This window comes from Dasypus novemcinctus, chromosome 2 (genome assembly GCF_030445035.2).
Source record: "Dasypus novemcinctus isolate mDasNov1 chromosome 2, mDasNov1.1.hap2, whole genome shotgun sequence".
Taxonomy (NCBI): Eukaryota; Metazoa; Chordata; class Mammalia; order Cingulata; family Dasypodidae; genus Dasypus; species Dasypus novemcinctus.
Genome location: NC_080674.1, coordinates 130,330,089 through 130,352,029, shown reverse-complemented (window position 1 = coordinate 130,352,029; position 21,941 = coordinate 130,330,089). Strand labels below are relative to the sequence as shown.

The following is a 21,941-nucleotide window of genomic DNA, read 5'->3' as shown; positions in this document are numbered from 1 at the left end:
TTATAGATGCTGTACCATTCTCCCTTCTAACAAGCAATGTACGAGCAGTTCAGTTTCTCTGCATCCTTGCCAGCATTTGGTTTTTGTCACTTTTTTTTATTTTAGCCTTTCTAATAGGAATGTAGTGATAGCTCATTGTGGTTTCAATTTACTTTTCCATAATGGCTAACAATGTTGAAAATCTTTTCATGTGTTTTTTGTTGTTGAGTTTTAAGAGCTTTTTATATAGTCTAAATACTAGTCCTTTTTCAGATATGTGCTTTGTACAGGATCTTCCACAGAGCAAAATTTTCTTAATTTTGATAAAGTCGAATTTATCAATTTCCCCTTTTATGGGCTGTGCTTTAAGTGTCAAGTCTAAGAACTCTTTGCCCACTGCTAGATCCTGATGATTTTCTCCTGTGTTTTCTTCTAAAAGTTTTATGGTTTTGTATTTTATATTTAAGTTCATGATTAATTTTTTAGCTTTTGTATTAGATATGAGGCTTAGGTTGAGTTTAGTTTTTACCTATGGATGCTAGTACCATTTGTTGAAAAGGTTATCTTAACTCTATTAAATTGCTTTTGCATCTTTGTCTAAAATCAGTTAGGCATGCTTATGTGGGTCTATTTCTGTGTTCTTTATTCTGTTCCCATGATCTACGTGTCCATCCTTCCATCAAAACCACACAGTCTCAATTTTTGCTGCTCTAGTTACTCAATAAATTTTGAAATCAGGAAGATAGACTTCTCCCATTTTATTCTTCTTTTTCGAAATTATTCTAGGTATTCTAATCCCTTTGCCTTTCTACATAAATTTTACAATAATCTTGTCTATTCTACAAAAAAAAAAAATCTTGCTGGGATTTTGATAGTATTTATGTTAAAACTGTTTATCAAAAATACTTACCTGAGGGAAGCAGCTGTGGCTCAATCAGTTGGGCTCCCATCTACCATATGGGAGGCCCTGGGTTCATGTCCCGGGGCCTCCTTGTGAAAGCAAGCTTTCCTGTACTCTGTGGAGAGCCGCCGGTCTACAAGCGCTGTGGAGAACTGACTTAGCAAGGTGACACAACAAAAAGGGAGACAAGTTTAAAAAAAAAAAAAAAGCACAGAAGAGCACACAGCAAATGGACACAGAGAGCACACAACAAGCAAGCCATAAGGTAGGGGGAAATAAAAATAAATAAATAAATAAATAAATAAATAAATAAATAAAATACAGGTACACAGAAGAACGCACAGCGAATAGACACAGAGAGCAGACAGAAAACAAGCCACAAGAGGGGGGGAATTAAAAAAAAACTTACCTGACAGGGGAGACCCATGATCATGAAGATGGTTTTCCCAGTTCAAGGCTTACCCATCACACTCCTGATGTGCTGACCCTGCAATTTCCCCAAATGTGGGAAGCTATTGCATTATTTGTGGTAGTGGGGGACTGTGCTTGTGCTCTCCCATTTTCTAAAAAGAAAAATGTTTATCAATTTGTGGAGCATCACCATCCCTATTATATCGAATCTTCCAATCTATGAACACAGCATATCTCTCCATTTAGTTAGATTGTCTTAATTTTTTTATCAGCATTGTATACTTTTCAGTATATAAACCCTGTATGTGTTGTTAGATTTATACTATTAATGGTTTTTGCATGCATATTTATGAAAGATATTAATCTGCTGTTCTTTATTTTTACTATCTTTCTAGTTTTCATATTAGTGTATTAATAGTCTCATAAAATAAATTGGGATGTGTTTCCTCCTTTGTTATAATTCTGGAGCAGATTATACAATAACTGATTTTAATTCATCTTTAAATGTTTGATAGAATTCTCCAGTGAAAACATTTGGTCTAGAGAGTTCCTTTTAGGAGTTTATAATTACATATTCAATTTCCTTTTTAGTTATAGGACTATCCAGATTATCTATTTTATATTGGGTGAGCTGGGGTAGTTTGTGTTTTTTGAGAAAATGGTCCACTTTATCAAAGCTGTAATATTTATGTGTATAGTTGTTCATGCTATTCCCTTATTAGCTTTTTGATGCCTATAGGTTCTGCAGTGATTTCATCTAAGTTTTGTAATGATGACTTATATCTTTTTTTGCTTTTTTGCTTTTTTAGTCTTACTAGTAATTTGTCAATTTATTCATCATTTTGTAGAACCAACTCTTCATTTTGTTGATTTTTCTCTTTTTTTTTCTTTTAATTTCAATGTTTTTTATTCAAAACTTTACTATTTCCTTCCTTCTCTTTTCTTTAGGTTTATTTTGCTCTTCTTTTCCTAAGTTCTTCAGGTGGAAACTTAGATTATTAATTTGGGATTTCCTTTCTTCCTAACATAAGCATTTAATGCTACAAACTTCACTCCCAGCACTGATTTCATTTTCACACAAAATTTTAAATGCTGTATTATAATATTCATTCAGTTCAATGTGTTATTTTTATTTCCCATCAGACTTCCTCTTTGGCTCACATATTATTTAGAAGTGTGCTGTCTAGTTTCCAAGTGTTTGGAAATTCACCTACTATATTTATGTTACTGATTTTTAGTTTGAGGTCATTATAATTAGAGAACACATTATCTATGATTTCAATTCTTTTAAATTTATTAATGTTTGTTTTATGGCCCAGGATATGGTCTACCTTGGTATATGTTCCAAGGGCACTTGAGAAAATTGGGTAGTCTCGTGTTGTTGGTTGGAGTGTTTCATAAATGATAAGACATTTTTGACTGATGGTAGTGTTGTGTTCTATATCTTCGATGATTTTCTGTCTAGCTGTTCTCTCATTTATTGAAAGTATGCTATTAAAGTCTCCAACTAAAATTGTGGATTTGTCTATTTCTCCTTTCAGGTCTATCAGTTTTTGCTTCACATATTTTTTCAGGTCTGTTAGTTGGTACATACAGAAACTTTTGCTGTGACTTTTTGGTGGGTTGACTGTATTATCATTATATAATATCCCTTTCTATCTCATGGTTTTCTTTTCTCTGAAATCTACTTTTTCTTATGTTAATGTAGCCATTCCTGCTTTCTGTTGATTAATGTTTGCACGGGATATCTTTTTCCATTCTTTTAACTTCATTCTACAAATATCATTATTGAAATGATTTTCTTGTCAACAGCACACAGTGAGGTGATGTTTTTAATCCACTCTGCAAATCTCTGTCTTTTGATTGACTATTTAGACCATTCATATTCAATTTAATTATTGATATGTTACAACTTGAGTCTGCCATTTTACTTTTTTTGTCTTCTGTTAATTCTCTCTGCTTTTTCTTTCTGTTTTCTCTCTATTGCCTTCCTGTAGGTTACTTGAATATTTTTTAAAATTCCATTTTTTTTATCCATAGAATATTTTAGTTTATTGCTTTTCTAATGGTAGCTCTAAATATTAGATGTATATAACTTATCACAGTCTACTGTGTTGTCATTTCACCTGTTCAAGTGAAGTATACATACCTCACTTCCCTTTATATCTCTTTACCTTCCTTTGTTTTTAAATAACTTTCCTAAAAACTTCTCTAGGTTGATGAATGCACAACTCTGTGATTATACTGAAAGCCATTGATTATACACTGTAGATGGTAAAATAAAAAATAAACTTCCTCTACAAACACTTAAGAGTCAAATCAGACATTGTTATAATCTTTGCTTCAAACATCAAGCATAATTTAGATTAATTCAAAAAGGAAACCTTGTTTTATTTACCCATATATTTTCTTACTGTGTTCTTTTTTTCTAATAGTCCAAGGTTCATTTTATTATTTCCTTTCTGTTTAGACAAACTCCATTAGCCACTTTTTTAAGATAATTGTACCGGTAATAAATTCTCTTATTTTCACTTCAACTGAGAAAGTTGATATCTTCTTCATTTTCTGAGTGATATATTCAGTTCTTTCTTTCGACACTTGAAAATTTTGTGCTACTTCCTTCTGGTCTCAATAATTTCTGATGAGAAATTCACTGCCATTCAAATTGTTTTTGCCTATAGGTGAAATGTTGGTTTTTTCTGGCTGCTTTCAAGAATTTTTCTTATCTTTTCAGAAACATAATTCTAATATGTTTTGGCATGAATTTTTTGGTGATTGTCCTGTTTAAGGTTCACGCAGCTTGAACCTGTAGGTTTATGCCTTTTGCTAAATTTGGGAAGTTGTCAGCCATTATTTCTTCAGGTACTTTTTCAGCCCCATCCTCTTCTTCCATGACTCCAATGATACTAATATTATATCTTTTCTTATAATCCTACAGGTCACTGAGGCTCTGTTAATTATTTTCAGTATATTTTCTCTTTGTTGTTCAGTTTGGGTAATTTTTATTTTTCTATCTTCCAATTCACTGATTCTCTTGTCTTCCTCCTCCATTCTATGGCTGAGCTCATCCACTGAGCTTTTCATTTAAGTTTTTCAGATCTTAAGATCCCAATTGGTTCTTTCTTATATCTTATATTTCTTTTAATGCAGTTTCTCTTATGCTGATCCTTTCTCTTTTCTTTTTTCTTTTTTCATTTGTTTCAAGTGTGTTCATAATTTCTCACCAAAACCTTTTTAGGATGGCTGCTTTAAAATATTTGTCATGTAATTCTAACATCTCTCTTATGTCAGTGTTAGCATCTATTGATTGTCTTTTTTTTTTTTTCATTCAATTTGAGATCCTCCCGGTTCTTGTTATAATGAGTGATTTTCATTTAAAACCTAGATATTTTCATATTATGTTATGAGAGTCTCTTTCTAACTTAAACCTTCTATTTTATCATCCTTCATTTTACCCCTTCAGGAAGGGAAGCGAGTAGGAGACCATCTCATTACTACCAGGTCAAGGTACAAGTCCAAGTTCCCCACTATGTTTACATTGACATCTGGAGGAGGAGGGATCCTTGTTACTGCTGGGGGATAAGGGAAATCCAGCTTTGCAGGTGGACTCCACTGACACCACAGTAGTAAGTCTTTTTACCTCTGAGGGATGGTGAAAGTCTTGACTCTGGGCTCTCAACTAGGCCTTCTCTTACACCACCCATTAGAAAGGGAGATGCCCATTATTACCACGTCTCAATTAACTCCATGGGAGTTAGGACTCATTACTGACCTGTGGGTATGAAAGTCCTAGCTGCCTACTTATCTTACACTATTCTGGCAAGTTTGTTGGAGCACCTTATGACAGCATCAGAAGAGTAGAATTTGAGGTTTCCCACTTTGCCTTTGCTAGAATGAGGGGGTATGCAGTCACAGTTTTTTCTGCAATGTCTGGCTGAAGTAAAGAAGTTATTGTCAAAAGGTTTTTTGTCTTGCTAGACTTCCCCTTTGCTGGTTATGGCAAGGGAGCTTTTTTTCCATCTGTGCCAATTGGTGTTTCCAGTTTGCTAGGTTCTTCAACTCAAAGATTGGGATGTATAGGGCAAAAACTCACCACCATGTCATTTCTTCAGTCTTGAGGTCCCTAGCCAGTCTGTCTTCTTATTTCTACTTTTCAGAGTCTTCTTATATTTGTTTACATATAATGCCCAGGATTTTTAGTTATACTTAGCAGTAGGAATAGGGAAAGGTATGTCTAGTCCACCTTCCCAGAAACAGAAGTCTACTGGGTAACCACTTTTATTTCTCTCCTGTTTATCATTACAAGGAAATTTAGACATATAAGAATCCAAAAATTAATATTTTCCTCCTTTTTTCCCACAAATAATAAAATACTATAATTTATTTCCCACACATTGTTTTTCACATAAAAAAGCACATCTTGGAGCTCTTTCCATATAATACATATAAAGAGCTTCCACATTTCATTTTTACAGCTGCAGAGTATTCATTTGAGTAGACATATCATTATTTAACCATTCCACTTCTAATGAGATTTAGATTGTCTGATAGAGCTACCAAAATTGTAGTCTTCTTCCCTACTACAGAGCTATTGCTAAAAGATAGCAGCCTAGTCAGGATATCTATTCTGAACCACCCTTAACTCACCAAAGCCTTGCATTTAAGTGTGATAATAGGCCTATAATTACCTATGAAATGTTAACAGACATGGTACTTGTTAGTTTGAGACCAAGTTATTAGAAAATTAATTTGTTACTTACACTGCCTCTTTCTTCTTATGCCAGATGGATGCATAGCCACATGATTGGTTGATCCTATGCTTCAGAATCATCAAATTGTAGAAATCCTTTGCTTAACCAGGATATAACTGTGTACTATTACATGAATAAGAAATAAAGTTTTGTTAAGGTAAGACGCTCAAATTTGGGGATTCATTTGTTGCAGCAAATAATATTACCTTAACTAATAACAGCTTATCTGAAATGAATCACATGAATTATTCATTTCATATTTGTAAAAAAATGTTAGGATAAATTACTGAAAGTGGAATTGTTGCATCACAGGGTATATACATTCTTCATTTTGAGAAATATTTTATAAAACTTTATGAAAATTAGCATAAGAGATGGTACTAAGTGCTTTACTCATATCTAATGGTCACTCGTTTAATCCTCATAATAATCCTATAAAAATATTCATTTTATAGATGAAAATAATAAAGCAGAGAGAGAATAAGTATTAATAAAATACTAAGGTCATATAACTATTGAATGGTAGCTGAGATTTGAACTCAGGCAACCAAACATCATTGTCTGTGACCTTAACGCTCTTCTCTGCTGCCAAATTGACAATTACCACACTTACAAGAAATGCATGAAAGTACTTGATTCTCCACAGCTTCACCAATGAGTTTTTCAATTTTTGCCAGAATGATTGGAGAAAAATTTAATCTCACTGTTGTTTTAATTTGGATTTCTCTTTTGATGAATGAAAGTAAATACAGTATGCTTTCCTTTGTTTAAAAGCCACTTTTATTGACTCTTCTGTCAGTTGCTTGTTCATATCATTTACCTACTCTTTTGTGTATTTTGTCTTTTGACTTTGCTGCTTGTGGTAGCTTGAAGCTATGTACCCCAGAAAAACATGTTTTAAACTTAGTCCATTTCTGTGGGTATGGACTCATTGTAAAATGGACCTTTGGATGAACTTACTTCAGTTAAGGTGTGGCCCAGATGAATCAGGATGGGCTTTAATCCTCTTACTGGAATGCTTTATAAGCAGAATGAAATTCAGACACAGAGAAAGTCACAGGGAGCAGCCAGAAGCTGAAAGTCAATGGAATTCAGAAGAGAAAGGAGCCAGGAGAGGCCACCATGTGTATTGCCATGTGACAGAAAAGCCAAGGACCAAAGAGCACCGGCAGCCTGCCCCAGAATGCCGCACTCTTCTAGGAGAAAGCATAGCCTTGAGGATACCCTTGATTTTGGACTTCTAGTCTCAAAATCATGAGCCAATAAATTTCTGTTGTTTAAGCCAACCCTTTGCAAGGTATTTGGCAGCCAGGAAACTGAAATATTAATTATGTGGGTTCTTGGGTTTTTGCCATAAAGAAGTTGTTTTTTTGGCTTTTTTTTTTTTTTTTAATCTGCAAACATATCAACCTTTATTGCTACTGGATTTTTTTTTTTTCTTATTTGAAGTCTTTTTCACTCCAAAATTAAGGAAGAAGTTTCCCATGTTTTTTTTTTCTAGGATTTCTAGGATTTCTATGTACCGTTCATGTAATGACATTTTATTCCAGTGTTACATGTGAATTAAAGAACCAATTTTGTAATCTAGCCATTCAGCAAACCATTTATTGACTACTCCACTTAGCTGAGATATAATCTTTAAAGTTCTTTTTGAATTAAAGTCTATTTCTAGATTTCCTATTTTGTTCCATTTAGTTCTTTCCCTAAGATAACCAATAATATCTTCTTTCCACTCAATACAATTTTAGTCAAAAGATTACCTTTCCTTATGTTTGTCTTTATGTTTTTATAACAGCTTTATTGTGATAAAATTCACACACCATAAATTCACCCTTTTAAAGCATACAATTTAGTGGCTTTTAGTATATTCACAATGTTCTAGAATAATCACCAGTAACTAATTCCAGAACATTTTCATTACCTCAAATTCAGCAGTCACTCCCTATTCTCCCTTTCCACCCACCCCCATCCACATGGGACGTCCCATGTGCACATTTGTTTGCTCTCAGTTCTGCAGACTGAGTAATGCTAGAAGGGAATGAGAACTTAGGGGAGAATCCTAAAAGTAGCTTTAAGAGGAGACACATGAATTTGATAACACCACAGAAGTTACCATACGATAATTAATAAGAACTGACTTTATTTTCTTCATTCATTTATATTCATCAAAGCCAAGAGCCCATTTGTATTTATTACTCTTATTAGTATTATTGTTTTCTCTGTAAAAACAACAATCTGTTTATCTGTACGATATCTTGTAACTATGGAGAATGGATGTAAGAAAGAAGGAAAAAAGAAAACTGGCATCAACACTTTTTTTGATAGGTAATACTTGTGCAATTCTTATTTGATGGCCATTATTCCCTGGTCTGTCACATTTGCAAACTAGGAGGAAAAGGAAAAAAAAGATAATGCAATCAAATTTAAAATCAGAGCCTAATCATCAATGGCCTTTAAACTCTGAAGCCAGTGCTACTGCCCATATAGTAAATGCAATTATGAAATCTGATTTCCTATATGTTGTAGGCAATGAAACTGTTTTAATTGACACTGATATATATTTGTAATAACTTCTGAATAAATTAAAAATCAATACCAATTTCAACCCTCTGGATAATTTTTTATTGAATAGACGAAAATTTCACAGGAATTGAACATTTGCAAATGGCAAAATTACAAACAGATAAAATCTAACACAGCACTTAGCTACTGTAAGCCCAGAAGTGTTTCCCAGCGCTACAGGTCTTACCAACCCCATTGAGCAAGTTTGCCAAGCCCCAAGCTTGCTTCAGAACTTAGGGAGATACCCAACATGTCAATCACTTCAACTATTTCCCCAGACTACCCTCAGATTAACCCTCAGAATTAACAGCATGGCCTTTGCCTCTTTCTTTCTGAGATCCTTTGTTTTGCCTTAAACAAAGCACAGCTGAGGAGAATAGAGTAGTCGTCATTACTGGGCACACTCGGCCGACAGTTCCCCTCCCACACTGGCCCAGGTTCCAGTGGCCAGGCATTGAGGGGACTGTGTTAACCAGAAAAGTAAGCATACGTGGAATATGTGCAAGAACACAGGTATATTCGTGCACGCGTGCACACACACACACACACACACACACAAATGCTGAGTAACTGGCCAGAGGGCTGCTGCTGAAGCCGTTCTGGCCTTGGGTTGCTGGCAGGGAGTTCACCACACCCTTCATCCTCCCTGAGGGAGACTGCGCTGCTGCTGGCTCAGGACTTGGGAGTGAAAGCAAGCCTCTCCTAAAGAACAGCCAGCCGCTCTTTAGTGCAGGCACGAAGTTTTCCCCTCCTGCACCAAGAGCTAGAATTTAACAGGACCTTACATACAGCAAATGCCACAAATCAGGAAAGCTGTCAAGGCTATTATTTCCTTTCTCTTTTCCACAGTGATTTCATTTGAGGCCGAACATATCAGCAATTATGCCTGTCAAATCTAGATTTAAACGTCCTTTATAATTTTGAAAGTATCCCCTGTTGTTGGCATCAGGCCACCTCTTTAAAAATTCCGGTATGGATACAGTCACACCTGGTGGTCCATATACAGTGGTATAAAGGTTTCTGTTCCAGGGAAACAAGCCAGGTAGTGTTTTTTTCTTAATGAGAAATATGAAAATGAGGATTATGTGCTTGTGTTAATATATATATATATCAATGAATTGTGTAGCAATAAAAATTATTTTCAACTGCGTTGTCAAAAGCCAATACTAAACTAATGCATGATCCATTTTTGTAATATATAATTGTATATGTATATATATGCATGCACAATCATATATGTAAAACTAGAAGATTATACACTCAAATAATAGCATGGTAAGATAAATATTATTTATTTACCTCTATCACTTATCTATATTTCCTAAGATAAGTTTGTGTTACTTTTATTATTAAAAAAATTTTAGCTAGCATGAGATGAGCTACAGGAAGAATGTATAGAATCCTTATGTAGACCCAAAATACCCAAGCATACATAAACAGAAGGAAATGTACAATTGCATGTGAGTAAACATATATAGAGCTCAAGAAATAGAGCTGAGCCTGTGAAAACAGCAGAGCTGGAACCGCCTGCCCAGAATATTTATATACACCACAAAGATATTTATATAAACGCTCGGTCTGAGACTTCCCATGTTCCTTTCTTGCCATTTAATGCAGCCTGGAGGCTCCTGCAGAGCTTCCTTTACAGCCCTGCTGCTGAGGCCTCAGCCTCGCTGAAGTATAAATCCAAACAGCAGTGAATTATAATATGGGTAATCAAAGTCAAAAAGCCACCAAACTTTTCTAAATGCCAAGGTTTTTTCAGAGAAATTAAGAGGTCAGGAGAGAACAAGAGTCATTAGAAAACAAACAAAAAACCTATTCCCTTCTTCCAAGCCCAAAGCCCTAAATTGTAACTGCCTGTAAATCTCCACCAATTTGTGCTGTATGTAAATCTCAGGAGTTCTCTTAGTGAACCCTCCCCTTGAAAGGGGATGCCAGGACATTTATAGAATCATTACTGGTGGATTTTTCTCTGAAGGAAAAAGTCACGACTGCAGTCCATTATTTTGAGGTGTAAGAATGTATTTCAGAAGGCAGTAAGCCTTTTCACATTAAAGAAAAAAGATTTCAGTTCAGATGATAATTATCTTCTCACAAAGAAAGTGAGAAGTGGGATTTTTTGTAGACCAATGGCTTTATCTAGGCAGCATCTCATGAATAAATCTCTTTTTAAAGATATGAAGTGTGACACAAGAGTATTATTAGAGAATATGCAATTAAATAAATATATAGCTTTAAGGGGGAAAAATTGTGGTACAATATTCTGAACCACAACTGCATACTCAATGACGTATCTTTAAAAAATAAATATTAGGAATGTACATTTTTGGTTAGATAAAAGTGTACCTTCTGTGACATCACTTTTCCTACAGATTTTTCCACTGAAACGAAATAATGCAACACTAATCTGTAAGACTTTTTTCAGTAATAGATGTTTTTCCTCAGTAAATCAATGCAAAGGCTAATTGGGGTGGAAGGTTACTATCTCTCGTGGTTATAAATAAATTTGCATTGCTATCAATCTTTTCCACCACCGTTGTTTAAGGAGGCTGAATAACCTAGAGAAAGGCAGTTCAATGTTAGTACATAGTAAATGCTGCCATCAAGTGGCCAAACAGAGAGTTGCCCTAATGAAAAATAAAGTGTGTCAACTAAATCACCAACACATTTAAAACCTGGAATCGATCTTATTCATGGTTTGACACGTATTTTTTTATCATAAACAGAGGTCAAAAAAAAAATAGCCTCTGGGCCAAACTTGACCTATGGTCTGTTTTTGTACGGACCCTTGAGCTAATAACTTTTTAAAAATATATTTTTAAGGTTTGGGGGTGGGGAAAAAGGAAGACTATGGAACAGAGACTACATGTGGCTGAGATCACCTAAAATAGTTCTTGCTTTATTCTGTAAAGAGAAAAGCATTGTAAGCCAGGATCACAGAGATTGGGTAATCTCAAATCTACCTACAAAATAGGTAAAATTCATGCTTTTGGAGTATTTTTTTCTTTTTAGCCTTGCCTTCAAAATGTATTTAGTCAAAATATACAAGATAAAATAGAATTTAATGGCACACAACTTTTGAGATACCTGAGGGAAAGTATAGCATCAATAAATACAATGACCCCTCCATAAGAATAAAATAAATCTACAACAAAAGTCTGCAAGTGAGTATTCTTTACTTCTAGGTAACTTAATTCTAATTATATATCCTTGTCCCCAAACCTGTCTATTGCAAGGTTATATGTTCATGACATTGAGCTTGAACTATTAAAAGTGACTGAACTCTTTTTTTCTGATGTTCAAAAATGGATTGTTTAATAACCTTAACACCTAATATGTACAAACTTTTTTCTAATAATTGTCGGTCTTCATTGCTTAGTTGGACTAGATGAGATATGTTTGGGTTATGAGAAATAGTTTCTCTAGAAGATAGCCTGATACTCTCACATACCCGGCAGTGGGTGGTAGAGGTTGGTCAACTTATTAAGAAATTGGCCCCTGTGCCTCTATGATTAAATGTAATGTTAACTTATTTTCATTTTGAATGGCAGGAAAGAAAAATATGAAAGAGAAGTAAGGATTAGAAAAATGTGACGTTGTTTTTGAATCAACATTTTAATTATGTTCATGAGAAAGTAATTTCTTTTCATTTTCATAATGACAGGTGCAAAACCATCGAGCCCCATGCGAGGATGTTTATTCTCAAAGAAGTTCTAGGTAATACAGGTGATTAAATAGTTAATCATTGCTTAATGAACAAACACAATTTAAATTTGCATTTCCTATTTCATAGAATTTTAGAAGTAGGGGTGGTTCCTCAGGTTTTCAAAGTTCTATAAAACCTATTGGTATAGAGAAGTATTTCTCAAAGTGTGGTCAACAGAATCATATGAAGTGCTTATTGAAAAAAAATCAGATTCTCAATCCTTATCTTGGACCAGTTGAGTCAGAATTTCAATGGGGAGGGGGGCCAGGAACATGAATTGTTAACAAATCATGTAGGTAACTCCTAATACCTTAAAGTTGAGGAACCACCTTATTTAATAAAGGACAAACTAAAGTAAACTGGTTTGCTTAAGATTACAAAGCCAGGATTCCAGCCAGAAATGAAAACCAGCCATCCTCCCCTTTTGTCCAACTGTATGAACTGAGAAATTATTTCCACATTTCAGGTCTCAAAATCCTTGCACTACGATTGGGAACCATTGACTATATAAAGAAGAGGCATTTCTTAAGTCTACCTTATGACCTTTAAAAAGAAAAGGAAAATTATATGCTATGCCATTAAAGAGGAGGAACAACCAAATGAGTTTTCTTTCATTACCATTTATCACCTTTAAAACTAATAATACTCTGAATTCCATTTAAAGGCAGCAGAAGAAAATGGTTTCTGCCCCTTTCTTTACTATGAAACAAACAAAACCAAGCCAAGAAAAAAAAAAAAAAAGATATACCAAGTACAGCAGATTGCAGAAAGGGGGGTAGGGGGGTGGGGAGAATAATTCCTTCTATCACTAGATGCCTAGATGCATATCTTTTTACAATTTTGCTTTGACACTCCTTCCATAAAGCAGCAAAGCCTTTATTCCCACCCCTTGAAACTGGGCTGTTCCTGTGACTTGCTCTGACCAATAAAACCAGCAGAAGTGTTGCTTGGGCCTTGTGAGACTCAGCCTTGAGAGGTCTTGCAGCTCCTCCCCTCTTGGAACTCTGAGACCACCACACTATGAGGACACTGAGGACAAAAGACCCCGTGGAGAGACAGGCCCAGACATTCCAGCTGTTTCAGCTATTCCAGCTGAGCTTCCAGTGGACTTCAGCAGCCTTAATGCACATGCAAGTCCTGCCCAGTCAACCAACAGAATGGGGAGATGTAACAAACTGTTGCTGATTTAAGTCACTAAGTTTTAGGATGGTTTGTTACACAATAATAGATAACCAATACACTAGAAACAACTGTAGCCCTAAACCACAACCTATTAAAAAACAACCACAAAGCTAAACCACAACCACTGACAAGTGCAATGAAAATGAGAAAAGGTCTGGGGAGGGCTCCGAAGACGCAGGCCTCTGCCAACCCTGAGCAGAGGGAGACACTCCACCACAGAGGGCCAGAAACACTGAGACAAAAAGGATCACGCTTCACTTGAATGGCCAATTGTGATTCACGCTGAGGCTGGGGAACCCTCAGTGAACCTCGTTTTATACCACAGAGTGGCAGCTATTGCTGGGCTGAATAATAAAGCATACAGACATGCCATCTTTTCAAGAGAATTGCTGGGGCTGAAACAGGATGGTAAGGCAATTATTGGTAGCAATTAACCTTGCAAAGAAGTAAGGACAGGGAAACGGACTTTGGCCCAGTGGTTAGGGCGTCCGTCTACCATATGGGAGGTCCGCGGTTCAAACCCCGGGCCTCCTTGACCCGTGTGGAGCTGGCCATGCGCAGCGCTGATGCGCGCAAGGAGTGCCGTGCCACGCAAGGGTGTCCCCCGCGTGGGGGAGCCCCACGCACAAGGAGTGCACCCGTGAGGAAAAGCCGCCCAGCGTGAAAAGAAAAGAGCAGCCTGCCCAGGAATGGCGCCGCCCACACTTCCCGTGCCGCTGACGACAACAGAAGCGGACAAAGAAACAAGACGCAGCAAATAGACACAGAGAACAGACAACCAGGGGAGGGGGGGAAATTAAATAAATAAATAAATCTTTAAAAAAAATTAAAAAAAAAAGAAGTAAGGACAACCACTACACACCCAAAAAAATCAATAAATAAGGAAAATACTTATTTACTTTGAAACTTTGTGACTGAGAGACTTCTTGCTAACTCAGAGCTAATTTATTCTCACGAGAAGATTAGTGAGAATATGCTTAAAAACCAAGGTCGGGGAGCAGTTGTGGCTCAAGCAGTTGAGTGCCCTCCTACTTCATGGGAGGTCCCAGGTTCATTTCCCAGTGCCTCCTAATGAAAACAAACAAACAACAAGCAGACAATGAGCAAAAACAACAAGAAGACAACAAGCAAAAACAATGAACAATGAGCAAAAACAAATGAGCAAACAACAAGCAAAACAATGAGCAACAACGAGGAAACAGATGAGGGAGCCAATTTAGCTCAGTGGTTGAGCACCAGCTTCCCATATATGAGGTCCCAGGTTCAATCCCCAGTCCCAGTTCCTAAAAAAAAAAAAAAGTGGTCTAAAATTGCTGCACTCTACCTCTACACTATCCATCATAAAATAGCTGGTTCAGTTATGTATTTAAATCAGGAAACGATCAGTTTGGAGCATATACAAAGATAGTGCCAAAACCCAAAGGAAAATATGTGACAAATAGAAGGCAGCAAAAAATACACAAAACTGTGAACAAAACCAGGCAAAAAAAATAAAAGATGGTACTCTTTAAAGGAAAGGTATTTTTTAAATTATAACCTCTCTGACAAAAGAATTCAGACAAGACATCATAGGACTCTAGAAAAAAGTATCAGAAAACAGAAGGTAATGAAGAGTGATGTTCTAGTGTCAAGAAAAAAAAAGAAGAGAAAAATAAAATTATTATGTAAATGAAGATCATACTAGAGATATCAAAAACAAAAAATAGTACATTTCTGAAATCACAGAAATATAGTAGTCTCAAGAAAATTCAGAAAGTAAAATATAAAAGAATGAAGATTTTAATATATTAGAAAGAATATTATACTTAGAGTCAAAGGAGATCCAACATGTACATAGTTGACATTCCTAAATAAGAAATATAACAGAAGAAATACTTAAAGATATAATAAAAGAAAATTATCCCAAATTAAGGAAGATATAAAAAAGAAGTTGTCCTGAAATAAAGGTAGAATAAAATTTACAGGTGAATTGGGTACATTGTGTACCAGAAAAAATTGCTATAGAATACTCAGCACATAGTTTGATAAACTTTCCAGAGTTTATTGATAGACCATTATATAGGGAACAAAAAAGAATCAACTCTACTATAAGAAAGAATAAAGTCTGGATGATCTTAGTCTTAAAAATAAAATCACTGTGGATGGCAGAGGAGCAATGTCTACCATATTCTCAGGGAAGGAAAGTATAAACCAAGAATGTTAAGTCTAACAAGGTTACCATTTCATTTCTAAAGGTTATTGACAAGTATTGAAATCTGCAAGATATCAGGATTTAGCTCCTTTGAAGTCTTCTTCTTAAAAAATACTATAGTATGGTATCTCATAAATTGAGAAATGATTAGAGAAATCATGGTAAACAGTCTCAACTGTGAGAATTATAAGAGAACATAGATGTTATAGGGTCATAGCAATTTAGAAATAATAATATAAATCCTCACATAGTAGAAGGGAAAGAGAAGTGAGAGGGGAGGTAGGATAAAGAAGTGTATTAGCCACTAGATATTTTAGGAGAGTCCAGTAGATACTAAATACTAAAGTGACAACTCATTAAATCATGATTTACATCCATAAACACAGAAAAACGTGAAGCATTTCAGACTATACAGCAAATAATTTAAATATGATTAAAAACTAAAAGTATTCCATACAAAATGGCAGGTTTTAAATCGATGGTTATCAAAACAATAAACATAAATGGGGAAAAAATACTCCCTATTAAAAAATTCTCAATTTGGAACAAAAAGCAAAACTCATCTGCTTTACCAAAGAAAGGACTATACAGAAACAATACATAGAATTCCAACACTTCTTTGTATTGTTTCTGTATAATTTTTGCAATTTTCCAGTAAGTTTAAAATTATTTCAAAATAAAAAGTGGGTTGTTTAAAAAAAAGAGAGAGAGAAAGCAAGAAAGGGCTATATTCATAAAAGTCTGATGTGGAGGGAAAAAATTTTTTTTTAATTTATAAAATGGGCAAAGACTGACCAATAAACAAATAAACCAGAAACTGATGGTCAAGGAGGAACCAGAGACCCAACAAGTTTCCCCCACAGAAATGTGAAACTGTACTCTTCTCTCATCCACTGTGAGAGCAATGGGACCATTCATTCCTGCCTGCAGGATGTGCAACATTTAAAAGGGGAAGCAAAAGTCAACAAATAACTGTAATAAATAATAACCTAATTTCATCACACCTCATTGTCTCATTCAACATTTAGTGAACAGAAGCAACAATCTTTAAAAAGGAAAAATTTTCCCCCTATATTTGTATTAAGTCATTTCAAACTGACAATTTAGTTTCCTATCCTAAACTTTTAAAAGAATTTCTTCTTTCAATAGCTGTTTCAGAGTTACTTTTACCCAAACAATTGTAGTTTTTAAAACTATCTTTCAATTCATTGGCACAGTGGTGAGAGAGAGGAGAAGAAAAAAGGATTTATTTGAAAGATGAAACACATTGACTATGATAGTCCTCCTTTCATATTTGTATAATTTTCACATACAGTTTCAATGCTTCAGCACTTTGAGCTAAAGTAGTCTGAAAGCCCCTAGAAAGTTATGTCATAGTCCTTTAAGAAAAGTATTCCCAATTTTATTCCAAGCATCTTAGAAGAATTATAACTCATAGGAATTATAAGCTGCTCCTGACACTCAAGGGATCGTAGGACAATTGGAGACAGCTATTTCATTTTCCTCCAACCTGGCTTGATAGGTGTTCCTACCAAAGAGACAATGACCAGGGTTGACAATCTAAGTCATAACTTAGAACCAAAACAAGAAATCTCCAGGAAAGGCCAGGGAAAAATTTCATAGGAAATGGCAACCTCAAAAGTGACAATGGATACCCAAGGCTAGACATGTTAGTAGGGAAAGAAAACCTCAGTAGAAACTACCAAAATATACTGGAAATCTTCCCCAAGAAAGAATTAAATGACCTGAAGAAGAAGAAGAAGATGCCTAGTCATGAGCTCTTCAAATTATTCCTAGTTAAAACATTTGCAATTGATCCCACTTTAATCCTCACACTAAAAGGGATCCACCAGGTTTTGGATGAGAACTTGGGCCAATAAAACAATATTAAATCTCTAAGAGAAGCAGCTCTCTTATGTTCCTCTGGTAAAATGATTACAGTGTTCACACTTACTTTATAAATTGATCACTCATAGCCAGATGATTTTTTTAAATGTACACCCTGGTGTTACCATGTGGGAGGCTAACTGAGAACATCACTTTCCCCTGCTGTTTTCTAGAACAGCTGACATAAGTAGTATACATAAAGTGGGAGGCAGTTTCAGAAAGAGCAGAAGCAGTCATGAAAGAACAGAAAGCTGAACAGTAAATTAACACTTTGATTTTCCTTATATTGTAGACGTGTCCAGGGCCAACAGTTAACTTGAAAACCATTCACTATTTTCACAGAATCACCTGCTTGAGAAAATTACCTATGCCTTAATTTCATGTAGGTCATCGGACAGAAATGAGAAGTATTTCGCCTTTTCCTTCTGAAGAAGGCCAGCTGGAGTCTGTGTTCGTAGGTTCTTGGGAACTCCTTTGCCGAGAGAGAGTTAAGAAGCTACGAAGTGCCAAGCAGTGAGCATAATGAGGGCATGGAATACCTCCACGCGCCAGGCTTTCTCCCCATGCTCTCTCAGGCAATCCTCACCACAACCCTGGAAGACAGGAGGGAGTTTCCCAATATTTTACGAAGAGGAAAAGGGCCTAGAAATGAAGAAACTCCCACACTCCCCTCACACCCACCTCCTCCAAGAAACTTTTCCTGAATCCTTTTCCTCCCTCAGCATTCTCTTAGCTCTGATTGTAATTGGTGTCCACCAACCCCAGCCTCTCTCAACAGCCCTGAAGGCAGGACCTGGGCGGCATTCATCTCTCCATCTCCAGAAGCACGATCAGTGTAGAGGGGAGGTGCAGTAAATATTCAGTGACTGTGAGAATTAAGTAAGTATAAATTACCCAAAAGGAGCGGACTGCCGGTGTGACTTCCCTTCCTGCCACAACTGTTCCTCCTACAGGCTTCCACCACCCCAGCCAGTCTCTCACTTAGAAACTACCCACTTCAAATTCAGGGAATCAGGTCAGAAGACCAAAAAATAATTCTCTGTCATGATTATCTCTGATTGTTTTAAGCTGTTAACTAAATATATTGACCTGTGGCTAAAGTCAAAATTACATAAATTTCTCCTCCTAAACTTCCCCATAAAGTCGTGGGTTTTTACCTAAGAGAAAATATACCATTTCTAGATAAAGTACCTACACTATTTTTTTGACAACCTACCATGTTGATGATGTTTTTAATCATTAATTTCAGGTTCAAGAAGAGGGAATTCAGCCATTTTTCATAGTCCCACAGCAACTGAAATGCATCACCTCAGCCACCATGCATTACTAAGTATTAAAACTAAATGGGAATCAGTTTTTCAAACCAATAGTTTACCTAAAAGTCTCTCTTAGGCAGGTTTGACCTTTACATTATGAATTTCATTTTGCTGTAAGCTCTTACATTTGTATTACTGCTTAACATGCACTCTTTATAGAAATCTGCCCTAACAATTTCCAACTGTATTTATTCATGCTGAGTATTCTGCTTAACTACCAGCCTAAAAGGCAGTACAGTTATCAGAGAAATAATATTTCCTGTTATTTCAAATCTGTGAAGGTCACACCAGTTCCATGCAAAGAAAAATGGAATGTTTTGTATCTTTGGGCTGTGCGGTATAATTTAAATGCTTTCTTACTGTTTATGGTAGAGCTTTCCACTGTTCCTCATCTTACTGTTTTCACCATTGTTCTCCCCTGCCCTCTTTCCCATGCCTTTTTAACTGAGCAAGGTTATTTCTAATGTTTTACCACCTATAGGAATTATGTAACATGCACAGCCATTGAAAATCTAAGTTGAAAGTACCCTTTGTTATAAGAAAGCAAGAAGAATTGTATTAATTAAATAGTTCTGCAGAGTTCTTTAATCAGGTAATTAATCCCTTGGATAAAGTGATCTATTTCATTCTCTATACCATATTGAGAATCAGATGATCCCATAGAGACTGCCTATTGTTGAAAACCTATTAAACTAACGCACAATAGCAACACAAGCCCGGCCCTGGTGTTAAGGGCTGTTTTCCAATGAAGCCGTGGAGCCCAGTGGCTAAATGCTCGGGCTCTATAGTTGAGAAAGATATGGTTTTGAAAAACTTGGTTTTCCTTGATCCTTGCTTTGTGATCCTGGGTAGGTTGCCTAACCTCCTTTGTTCGGCCTTCCACAAACGGTGAGCCAACTGTTCTATTATTATTGCTCCTTGCTTAGGGAACTGCAGCAAAATGTACCTAAGTACAATTGCAAAATTTGCAAATATTTTCTTCACTGAAAATCCTGCGTGCACTGAAATCAGGCCGCTACCACGCAGCTGAAAATGCGACAGGAAATTCCACAGATGCAGACGAGGTGTCCCAGTGTGGGCCCACGCGGGGTCAAGCAAAGCACAAGGCTCAAAGGCAGAGCAAACCCAGATGAGGCTGGGACTAGCGTCAATGTCACCCAACCCTGTAGGTGAGACCTAGTAACGGGAAAATCCTGGCTGTGTGCAAACACTGTTAAAATGAGAAATAAATCTTAATAATGTAGGCTCTGTAGGAAAAGCGGATGGAGTCTTGTTTTTGAAATGACTTATCTGAAATTGCAGTTTGGAAACTATGCAAATGATCTAGATTCCTCACGACTTACACAATAAAACACAGTGATGATGTTTTGCTATTTTCATGTTGAAATACACGTTACGGGGGGAGGGGTGCTGACTTTGAGATAGGAAGACACAGCAGGAGGCTCTCCCGCCCCTGCTCAGCGCTGCCACCCACCGCCCGGGCGTGCCTCCGCCTTGGCCGCGTGCTTTCCAGAACGTCCTTGGGATGGAGCGCGGATTGGAAATATGAAAATACGGAACGCGGGCTAGAAGCTGTTGTCCCCACCTACCCACCCCTTAAAACAAAAAACGGCAATTATAGCTGAGTAAGATTTTTTTAATCCGTCTGCAACTTTTGTCCTGGCAGCCCTGGACGCTAGAGTAGAATGATATTGTGGAAGCCTTCAGGTCATAAACCGTCTCGTAAACCCTCCCGGCCTTGCTCAAACACGCCAGCCCCTGCAGTCCTCCCACGCTGGTCATCTGCCGCGCTGAGAGCGCAGCCGGCGCGGCGCCGCGGTCCCACGTGCTGTGCGCACCGCCGGGGCCGCGCGCCTCGGGCGCGTGTGAGGCTCCTACCCCTGCGCGCGCCTCCTGCGTACGCGGGACGGGGGCTCAGGTGTACGCGCTGGGCACTGCTTTAAGATGTTTCCTCAAAGCTTAATCGTCTGCAAAGTGTTTGGTAGGAGGAGGACTAGTGCTAATTTTGTGAAGTAGTCTAGTCCTCTCCTTTTAATGAACTTAACCCTGGCCGGCGTCAGTAGCATCATCGGAAGCTTTGGGCACACTGGAAACGAGAGCCCGGTGCAGGGATTTTAATGTTATTTAACAACTGTGGAGATTTGAGGGAATGAGCAGTGAATGTAAAAGACCTCGTTTACTTGGCAGTCTCTTGTGTAAATTACAGTGAAACAAAGGAAATGAAATTTAAACAAAAAATAAATTTGCTCACAAAGTGAAAAAAAATTATGTCCAGTGTATTTGTTTGAACGTGTGTGTCTGTGTGTGTGGAGAGAGAGAGCGTTTATACGTGCATAGAAAATTTCTAGACAACTTAATGGTGGTTGCCTCTGGGAAGGGGAATGGACGGACCGATTATCTGGCGTCAGAAAGAGGCTTTCCTTCCATTATTTAACTTTTTTTTTTTATGTCTATCCTTAACATATATTGTTCTTTGGATTACTAAAAGGACATTTAACAGCAGAGGTATTCAGATAGGCTTGCCTTGAACTGCACTTCCTGGGACCCTGGAATCCCAGTAACAATTGACTTACTGAACAAGCTACAGGTCACACTGAAGCAAGTTCTAAAATACTTGGTTACTTGAAAGCACAAACTCAAAAAATGGATGGGGTCAGTCATATTACACTTCTCTAATATTTCGTCTAACAGTCTAATTCCTGGATAACCACAGGCCTAATATTGATTTTAATACATGCTTGTGAAGATAGAAAGATTATATTCATTGCATATATCCTAAACAATATAATACAGGTTAGGAAAATTATGAAACTTTTCTTTGATATCAAAATCTGATATTCTTAACTCAAAAGAAAAAGCTTTGATTTCAAGGCACAATAGCAAATAAACTTTGCAAAATATCTGGTGACGTCTGGGGCCCCCTAAAAATAAGGGGTACAATAAAAATAATCATTTTTGGCTCCAGTTTGATTTGAAAAATTTATTTCCCTAATTATTTTATATTACTTAATGAAAATAGATCTCCAGTTACAATGCCATGTACTTTGGAATA

At 36.6% G+C, this 21,941-nt stretch overlaps 1 non-coding gene across 1 annotated transcript; it reads left to right on the top strand.

The window, feature by feature from the left end:
- The first annotated feature begins 1,281 nt into the window (after positions 1–1,281).
- On the top strand, positions 1,282–1,441 carry LOC111763785 (U1 spliceosomal RNA). Its single transcript, XR_002796573.2, has one exon. It is a non-coding gene; the product is annotated as a U1 spliceosomal RNA (small nuclear RNA).
- Positions 1,442–21,941: the final 20,500 nt, after the last annotated feature.